General features: G+C 39.7%; 1 protein-coding gene across 1 annotated transcript in view; it reads left to right on the top strand.

The window, feature by feature from the left end:
- The first annotated feature begins 255 nt into the window (after positions 1–255).
- Positions 256–10,605, top strand: part of LOC121715174 (major histocompatibility complex class I-related gene protein-like) — a 29,242-nt gene continuing 18,892 nt past the window's right edge. Inside the window, exons 1-7 of the mRNA XM_042100619.1 lie at positions 256–403; positions 2,451–2,717; positions 4,070–4,352; positions 4,603–4,891; positions 6,370–6,491; positions 6,916–6,963; positions 7,084–7,131. The gene's annotated coding sequence lies outside the window, so the exon portion shown is untranslated. The remainder of the gene's footprint in view (positions 404–2,450; positions 2,718–4,069; positions 4,353–4,602; positions 4,892–6,369; positions 6,492–6,915; positions 6,964–7,083; positions 7,132–10,605) is intronic.

The raw sequence follows: 10,605 nt of genomic DNA, 5'->3' as shown, positions 1-10,605 counted from the left end.
ATTATAAGGACTGTTTTGAATATTGTGTTTCATTTTGCAACAGACATGTCTTTTTACTCTTTTGTGTTTGTATTGGGATTTGTTTCAAGACATGACCTGATTTTAGAGTCAGATGTGCTAATCATTACCTTTGCTACAAGTGGTGAAATTCCTGTGTCTAACTTTACTGCCATATAAGGTCCAGTGTCCTCCATTGTGTTTTGATGTACTCCCAGAGGGAGTGGTTTTAAAAGAGAGGAACATTTTCAGGGAGTTGTTTTAAAATAGAGGAATGTTTTCACAGGCCACAATATTTGTGCCCAGCCGTTTATATGTTCTATATGTGTTGACCAGAACAACGAAAGCATGAAGAAACTCATTTTTTTGTGGTCTTTATGTCAGATGTCATGCTGCTATGAAACAGGTAAGGCACATTTAATTGTTCATAATGCTCATGCAACAATGTATGCGTGTGGATGTGGCAGAAACAAAAAGGTGGGAATTATTTAAGCAAATTAACACAATACAAGTGTGGTAACTGTGCTATAAGCAGCTCAATGGTGTTGTTGATGTTGGCACACCTGCTTGCATCCTCTGTGTCTGCCACTAATGTGACCAAGTACCCACTTTCAAATTTTGTTGTGAAGTCATATTCATTCTGATGTGTCCTCATAAAGTGTACGTTTCCAGGACAACTAGTTTAAACACGCTTTGATTGGCTGAAACCAAAAGGAATTTATCATTTGACAAAGGTGACACATTGATTATTTCATTGATTTTTGATTGAGTTCTGTCATTGAATTGTATGATTTTAAACTGCTTTCACATTTTTTACTTTAGGATGACGCGCAAAAGAGCCAGGATCTGTCACACAAAAATATCCCAGGAAAAAAAATGGCATTTTTATGAAACGTAGTGCTACTACACCCTGAGAGCATGTTTACAGACAGAGGAATGACAGTTAAAAGGGCTGACTATCAGGCCCTGTCACTGCCCCATGTGACACGGCCTGATGATTGACACGGCCTGATGATTGACACGACACGGCATGATAATTGACATGGCCTGATGATTGACACGGCCTGATGATTGACAGGGCCTGATGATTGACACGGCCTGATGATTGACAGGGCCTGATGATTGACACGGCCTGATGATTGACACGACACGGCATGATAATTGACACGGCCTGATGATTGACACGGCCTGATGATTGACAGGGCCTGATGATTGACAGGGCCTGATGATTGACACGGCCTGATGATTGACACGGCCTGATGATTGACAGGGCCTGATGATTGACACGGCCTGACAAATAAATTTTATTTTTACTTTTCATTACCTTCATTGCATGCAAGACACATTTAATGCCAAAACACATACAAATTGTTCCTTAATAAAAATATAAATAAATAAAAAATATTATATTAATAATACCATCCATGTGATCAATAAGAATATAGCCATGTGATCAATAAGAATATGTTATTTGTGTCGCTGAAATTTGTTTAATCATTATATAGATCAGGGGCCGTATTCACAAAGAATTTTAAGGCTAAAAGTAGCCCCTGACTGGCGAATTTAGGAGCAACTCTTAAAAGGGCGTGTCACTCCTAACTTTAGGACTTCACTAAAAGTAATTCACAAAGCATTTTAGACCTAAAAGTAGCACCTAAGTCTGGGACAGCTTAAAAGAAGTCGAGAGGACTCCTAACTCACTAAGACCTATTCACAAACCCTTTTTGTGACATTTCACAACGTCGCGATGTTTTGAAATGCGTACTGTATGCGTCGAGCTTCTAATCGCAAGGGAACAATTTTGCATTGTAGGCTAGGCCTAGGCATAAAAGGGATGCAATAACGGCACCAACAACAACCAAAACTACTCATTGATGTCTAAAAGGCTTTGTGAATAACTTTTAAGAGAAAACTCCTAGCTAAAATCTTTTAGTGCGATTTAGAAGTACTCCTAGTGGTAAGATAAAAGGCTTTGTGAATACGCCCCCAGATAACAGATCCAGTGACTTAAAATGTGTACTGAAATCAAACATAAAAAAACATCCTTAGAAGGGATGATAAGTTTTCCTCATAGTTTAACTTCCATGACTCAGATGTTCAGATTCAAGAATAAGAATAATTTGTTTATCTGTGGTTCCATGCTGACTGTTCCAGTGTTGGCTAACACCCTCTTGAATGTGCCTCATGCTCACTGTTCCCATATCAGTGTTGGCTAACACCCTCTTGAATGTGCCTCATGCTGGCTGTTCCCATATCAGTGTTGGCTAACACCCTCTTGAATGTGCCTCATGCTGGCTGTTCCCATATCAGTGTTGGCTAACACCCTCTTGAATGTGCCTCATGCTGGCTGTTCCCATATCAGTGTTGGCTAACACCCTCTTGAATGTACTTCATGCTGGCTGTTCCCATATCAGTGTTGGCTAACGCCCTCTTGAATGTGCCTCCATTCTCAGGTTCTCACTCCATATGGATGAAGGCAACATACATCAGTGGAAAGACTCCATTTCCAGAATTCTCAGGATATGTGATGTTGGATGACATTGTGTTTGCATACTATGATTCGAATGAACACAAATTATTACACAAAGACATCAATAAGGCCTCAAACACCAGTTTTGATGAAGATGATATGAGTTATTTTGAACACTTTATTGGATATGTACATGGAAGTCTGAAAGGTCGAGGATCTTATCTGAACAACTATTTCAACCACACAAATGGTGAGCTGATCGATAGGAGCACACTAAAGTTACATTAAAGAGGCATTTCAGAGTAGTTGTCTATGCAGTGGTTCTCAAACTGTGGTACGGGTTCCACTAGTGATACTCTAGTGATATTCCAGGAGTCTCTGAGATATTTTTTCATAAAGATTTATAATAATTTAAACATTTCTTTCAATAAGTATACTTTCACAGTAATTTTCACCAGACATTAGTATTACATCAGGTGATCCACACAAAAATCCAACAAGTGTAATTTCAGCGAAAAGTGTGTTTTTCTGCATTAAAACACATCAAATAGGCCGTGGAGACAGTATTTTCCGTTGATAAACCACTACAGAGCTTGCTCCGGTATATGCTATAGCCCCAAATAGCAAACAGTGGATTAGCTAAGGGCCATGAGCGAAACACTTCCCAAATAGCATTTTTTTAACCAGTGTATTGCTCAAAACAGCCTCAAACCTCGTCAGTAGCTTGCTCAAGGTCCGTACACATAAAACCAAAAACGTAGTTAACGAACTCTGAGTTTTTTACAGAAGACTAAAAATCCTTTTTTCGTCTACGCGATCACTGAAGTTAAATTTAAACTAGTTTGTGTCTTTCTTTAACTACATTAAATTTGCCTACGCTATGTAAGGAATAATGTATAGAACACCGGTCATTATCGGAAAATAAGTACCGACAGGGCGAACATGACTTGTTTCGTCCTGAAGGGACTAATTTTCCGATAATGGCGCTTATTACACGGCTACTTGCCAAAACGAAAAAATAAACGCACTATGACTCTAAATTCATTTGTTACCAATTCGGCGTGGCTTTTGCAGAAACAAATAACACGCCGAACTTGAATCAAACATTCTTCAGAACTCAGTTCAACCGTCTACTTTCACTTTTGAATGAAGTTCAATTGCAAGAAGTAACCAAACTACTTGCGGAGTGATATGAAAGACGTAAATTAGAAGCACAAAACCCATTTTCCTTGATGGCGGTCTGCTATACTTAGCAACGGCCTGTTATCGAGAAATAGCAGACCACCGAATATTGGGAAAGCCCATTCAAGTGAATGGAGCATTCTGCAGCATTATGAAAAGCCGTGTAATAATGTATTTTAATGCCAGGTATAATGGTGGTAGAATCACTAGTCTAAGGCTTACAGTATACAGCTAAGACTGACCTGCAAATGCAAGCAACAGCAAAGTTGGTACTGACAAAAGCGATATTTTATCTAACAAATCTTGAGACAATTTAGGAATAAAAAAATGTAGATTTTAAATTTTGCAAATGTTAATATCCAACAATGTGTGCAACTGTATCCACTTAGGAAACATTAATCCATTATTTGTTTTCCCCAGATACTTGCACCTTTCAGAGACTTTCTGGATGTGAACTACTGGACAATGATAAACCAGGATTGATGACTAGCACGGATGCTTACAATGGGAAGGCTGTTGAAGGAGTGTATTATGATGTAGACCATGACGTTCTTCACACTAACTGCAAGTGGACAAATGAGGAGAGTTCAATATGGACTCCAAATATGAACTTGCCTTCCCTGTTCAGAATGATATACCACCAATTGCATCACATTTCTCAAAAAACATCTGGCCAAAGAAAGAAACCGTGTGCTGAAAAAGGGTAAAGTAATGTGCACAGTGACTGACAATTATAGTGAGGAGTCTTTGTAGTACTTAGTCCATTTCTGCCAATGAAACAAACAGTTATTATGCATACAATGTTCTGTGACATGACAACAACAATGAAAAACAAGGGAACACTTTCATAATAGGTTTTAACCAGTAATTACTTCATGATGGCTTACAGGCTATACAACAGAAAATAAACTAATTAAATTGAAAGAAAAAAAAAATGTTCCCACCCACCACAGTGAAGCCCAGAGCCAGGCTCCTCCAGAGAGAAAATATGGGCTCAACAGGTGTTCTGTTGACCTGTCTGGCCACTGGTTTCTACCCCCGTCACATCAACCTGACCCTGCTAAGAGACGGCCAGCCTGTGTCTGACCACCAGATCACTGGGGGGGAGCTGCTACCTAATGGAGATGAGACGTACCAGATGAGGAAGAGCCTGGAGGTCAGTGCAGAGGAACTACAGCATCAACACTACACCTGCACAGCTGAACACCTCAGCCTGGACAAACAAGCTGGACATTGATTTGGGTATAACGGGTTTTGAGATGTCATTGGCTGTATTAAATTGGTATTTTATTACTGACCTCACTAGACTACATACAAAAACCCAGAGGCGGACAGAGTACACAGCTTTATTACTTGAGTAAAAGTACACATACCCTTTGCTCAATTTTACTCAAGTACAAGTAAAAGTACAACAGTCAGATGTCTACTTAAATAAAAGTACTGAAGTACTTGTTTTTAAAAGTACTTGAGTATCAAGAGTACAAGAGTAGCCTACATTTTCTAAATATTGCATTACTACTGCCACAGTGCTTACATGTATGTACAGAAACATCCTACATGGAGTTATGAAAAATGTTAATGTTAATACCTTGGAGAATGTAAAAGGAATTGAAAGTAAAATCAAGTCATTTTCATCTTTTTACCATGTTGCCAGGGATGGGCAATATTTCTAATACATGTATTTAAAATACGTATTTCAAATACAAAATACTGAAGCGAAAACTATCATTAACTTGTTCAGAAAATTGAAATAGTCTGGCGAGGTGGGGCCACAGGTTGGCCCATTCCCGGGATGGACCTGTTGCGTCTTCATGCATTGTTTCGTCCATGGTTTCGTCTCTTATCTAAATCTGACCATGGAGTTGACTTTGGCGAAAAGCTGAAGGTGATTGCTGATAGACTGTCCCAATCAGTGGCGCCTGCACAATCCAATCACATTTGAGAGGGAAACAACAAATTGAGGGTTTCCCGAGATTTTTCTTTTTTCCTTTTTTTTTAGAAGTAGTAACGGGTACTCACGGTTATGGATAGAAATGTAGTGGAGTAAAGAGTACAATATTTGCCTCTCAAATGTACTTGAGTAAAGTCATGAGTACTCCCCAAAAATGATACTCGAGTAAAGTACAGATCCCTCAAAATTGTACTCAAGTACTGTACTCAAGTAAATGTACTTTGTTACTGTCCGGCTCTGCAAAAACCTAAAGTGCAAGTGCAAACGCTTTCATTATGTAATTTCCTATATAGTCTGTGAACTCTGTTTATGCAACTTCCACTGTGGATGGGGTTACCCGAAATGTTTGCACTTGCACTTTAGTTTTTTTATATATTCTGGTGAGGTCAATAAATCACTATTTGATGATATCCTCGTTTTTTTGAAGTCTTCCTTTTGAGTGTAATTTCCAGAATGATTACATAACACATTTCTGTGACACAAATAATGTGATGAGGGTGGTTGTGACTACTGGGGGAAGGGGCCCCCAGGACCCCCCAAGCGTAGCTGATTATGAGCTTTCTGAGGTTGACTGGGCCTTTTCATGTCTCTGCCCAGGGGCCCAGTGGCTCATATTCCGTCCATGCTTGATACATAGTATGATTTTGCGTGAGATATGTCCCCTGCCCTTGAAAAAGTCTGAGTCCACTACTGAGTAGGAGTACAGTATGCTGTACAGTTGAAACTGTTGACGTGCCTGTTCAGTGTTTCTGATTTGCTTTTTTGTCAGAGCGAGATTGGGACTCGGTAACTACACCCATCGGGTTCTCTGCACCGCTGGCTGTGTGTGTGTGCTGCCTGGTTGGAGCCAGTATCGGGTCTTCATCATGTGTAGGAGGAAAACAACGAAAGGTAAAACAGTTGTCACGGTGATAAAGTATCTCATGTTTTAGCTTCTCTGAGTCATTCAGACAACAATGTCCTGGCAGGTTTGAAAACTGTTTTACTTGAAAGTCATAATCATTGCTGCTAGGACTAGGTGACAGTAGCGTTGTAGGTTTCTGATTGTAGATTGCTGTCTGCTGCAACAGGCCATTTGGTACAATATATTACCTACTCCACTCAACTAGTACAGCAGGTTATAATGCCTTCTTGTCTTGACCGTTGTCATGAGCGAATGTTTGGGTTCTTAACATCCAGTTTTTCTGATAGAGGCAAATATATTGTATAACATAATTTATTTGTAAAGCAACATCTGCAACTGGATGGGAATATACAGCAGCTATGGTTACCTGCCACTGCCTGTTTTTTTATGGAATGTGTCTTTGTGTTACAGATCAGGGCTCCCAGACTACTCTTTCCAGTAACTCCACAGCTGCCTCAAGTGAGTGTGTTTATAATATTTACGCACTGCTATCTGTCTCCCTCCCTCATGTACAGATGCTGTGTCCAGTGTCAAAGCAACAGATCTCTTTTGTGACTGGATTGTGTCTCTGTGTTACAGATGAGGGATCCCAGACTACACTGTTGAGTAACTCCACAGCTGCCCAAAGTGAGTTTGTCAAAGAGAGAATACATACACACCACCTCCATCAACAGCACAGGGGCTGCAGCCAATTTAAACATAGAGCTTAGCTTATATAAACTTGGGGCTGCAGCCAATTTAAACATAGAGCTTAGCTTATATAAACCACCTCCATCAACAGCACAGGGACTGCAGACAATTTAAACATAGAGCTTAGCTTATATAAACTACCTCCATCAACAGCACAGGGGCTGCAGCCAATTGAAACATAGAGCTTAGCTTATATAAACTTGTTTCACCGTGTCAGAGAGCTGCCCTGTGGTGCAGTATGTGTAGATCATTTTCTGAACTTGGTTTCATGTTCTGAGAATCTGTGTTGCAGATTTTGTTTTCAGCAGAAGCAGAAAAGTTTAGGTTTCAGTAAATACAATACTTCATGTTGTTCAGTGAATTAAGCCGCATTCAACTGATCTTAGGTTTGACATTTAGTGCATTTTGCAGATACATGTTGAAAGAACAAAGGGGTTACACTTTACTTGAAGGTACAGTATCTACATAAGAGTGACATGACACTGTCATGAACGTGTCATAAACATTATACAAGTCATAACATTTATGACAGTCATAACACTTCTGTCACTCGCTTCTGTCAAGTGTCATTCGGTTTTTGTCATGACAAGTTAGAGTTAGTCAAGTCAAGTCAAGTCAAATTTATTTATATAGCACATTTCAAAGCAATAACATTGCACCAAAGTGCTTTACATAAAATAAAAATAATAATAAAAATAATAATTATAATAATAATAATAATACATATACATACCAATAAACATATATAAAAAAGGGAGGGGTGAGGGAGTGGGGGAGTGTTAAAAGCAGGGGCGTCACTAGACCTTATTCACTGGGGCACGTGCCTTTCGCTGGAAACGGCATTCATGAGCGCATCTCCGTGCCTGCTTTAGTCATGACTCAAGCCTTTCACTTATTAGCCAATAAAAAAACAAGGAAAAAAAGAAAGGGGCTATAATAGCCAATCAGGAAATAGCACCTCTGTAGCTGGGTAAGATTTAACGCAACAACCAATGAAAATCGTTCACATGATTCTTCCGAGAGTTTCCTTGTACACACACACAAAACCGCTGGAGCTCGTCACATCACTTTGAGCAGAGAGTAAGTCGTCCCATGTTTTAATGTTACAATAAATTCACAACTTGTTTGACAGATAAAATGACAAGTTGATCGCTGTTAGAGAATGTTGCCCACATAATTAGCATCTGTTTTTCAATGCTTAGCGTCATTGTAGCTTAAATTTAGCAACAGTTTACCAGCTTGTGCTCTCTCCCTCACACACACACTCACACCATGCGTAGGCTGCATGCACACATGCGGACAATTAATAATGATTAATATGTATACTGTAGAGAGAATCCTGTAAAAGTAGCCTATTCATGGGTTTCATCAGGTCCCTTTCCACAGGTGTATTAATCAAGCACCTTAATTATCAATGCAGACTGCATGGTGCTTGATTAATACACCTGTGGAAAGGGAAGGAAAGGAAGCTGTCCTACTGTAAAACTAAACATAGCCCATAAGCTATTCAGAGACGGACATCAGAACATTCTTCCTGAACAGAGGGAGAGGAACAGTGAGGAGGATGAGGGAGGTATGATCATTGGCCACATTAACGGTAACATTAACATGCTGGTAATAGCCAGTGCTGTGATTTGATCAATGGTTTAATGGCAAACTTAAATAAGTTTGCTGCATTTGCAAATGTAGCCTATAATAATCTACACAGAATCAGAGTAGCCTATAGGTTTATAGATTATTATAGGCTGCATTTGCAAATTATCACCAAAAGTCAGTATGAAGGCGTTAGTAGGCTATTTAAGCTACAAAGAACTGCAGTATTGCCAGGATGACTATAGGACCCTTGCCTGGGAGGGAAGTATATCTCAATTGTGACTAAAAATAAGCTTCCCTTGTGTTAGTAGGAAAGCCTATTAAATTCATGCAGTGAGTATAGGCCTACTTATGCCTATGTGTTTGGATGTTGCTGGATAGTAGCTGCTACAACAATTGAGGGAGAGAGTGCTGGAGAAGGAGGAGGAGGAGGAGGAGGATGAGAAGAAGGTCGAAGAGAAGGAGGAGAGGGGAGAAAGAGCACAGGCTCTTTAATATTACAGAGCACAGGCTCTTTAATGTAGCCTACAGAGCACAGGCTCTTTAATATACAGTAGCCTACAGAGCACAGGCTCTTTAATATACAGTAGCCTACAGAGCACAGGCTCTTTAATATAGCCTACAGAGCACAGGCTGGGCAGTCCAGTACCAGGCAGGAGGAGGAGGAGAGAGAAACGATGAGGACATAATGGGGGCTAGACGTAAAACTTGTATCTTTACCAGTGGTTTAATATAGCCTACAGTATGACGTATGACGTACCAGTGGTTTAATATAGCCACAGTATGACAGTGACAATAATGATTTAGAAGCTTGTACCCGTAGGCTAGCCATTTATTTCATATTGCGCGCACATTTAAACATTTTTTTTATGTATTGGGAGTTGGGGGCCTGTGCCCCAGCAAAGCTCTTGGTCTAGAATCGCCCCTGGTTAAAAGCTAGGGAGAAGAGGTAGGTCTTTAGGTTGGATTTAAAACTACTAATAGTGGGGCAGGATTTCACAACATCAGGAAGGCTATTCCAAAGCTGGGGAGCATAGACAGCTCTGTCACCTTTGGATTTAAGAGAGGCAGAAGGAACACAAAGAAGACACTGGGAAGATGATCGGAGGAGAGGTCTAGGAGACACTGGGAAGATGATCGGAGAGGTCTAGGAGACACGGGGAAGATGATCGGAGAGGTCTAGGAGACACTGGGAAGATGATCGGAGAGGTCTAGGAGACACTGGGAAGATGATCGGAGGAGAGGTCTAGGAGACACTGGGAAGATGATCGAAGAGGTCTAGGAGGACAGTAAGGAATTAAAAGATCACATAAATACTGAGGTGCTAAACCATGTAAAGCTTTGAATTTGAGTTAGTGTTAGGGTTATGACAGTGACATGTCACTCTTATGTAGATACCTTCAAGTAAAGTGTTACTGAACAACATTTTAAATCATGACAAGGACATTCTCCTATTTTATAGGCACACATGATTCAGAGAAGGCTGAAGAAATCACATCATTAGAGCCAAAACCATCTTGAAAGAGAGGACTGCAATGACTTCAGCTGTGACATCCTAATAAAAGAGAGTAGTTGCATCTCAACTCTAGTATCACTACAAATACTACACTCTCTATGAGAGCTACTGCTACATGCATTACTTAAACTATGCAAGCATTACTAAAGCATTACTTAAGCTACTGAATATTATAAACAGAGGTAGGCCTATTTTATTTTCTATTCAAAAACAAAATGATCAGTTTTTTATATTTTACAGTTATGTCATATAATGGTTTTATTGTATTGTATTGTATATGTTTATAAAAAACTAAAAAATAA

This window comes from Alosa sapidissima, chromosome 8, assembly GCF_018492685.1.
Source record: "Alosa sapidissima isolate fAloSap1 chromosome 8, fAloSap1.pri, whole genome shotgun sequence".
Lineage (NCBI taxonomy): Eukaryota > Metazoa > Chordata > Actinopteri > Clupeiformes > Clupeidae > Alosa > Alosa sapidissima.
The sequence above is the reverse complement of the archived record's forward strand: the minus strand, read 5'-3'. Positions and strand labels throughout refer to the sequence as shown.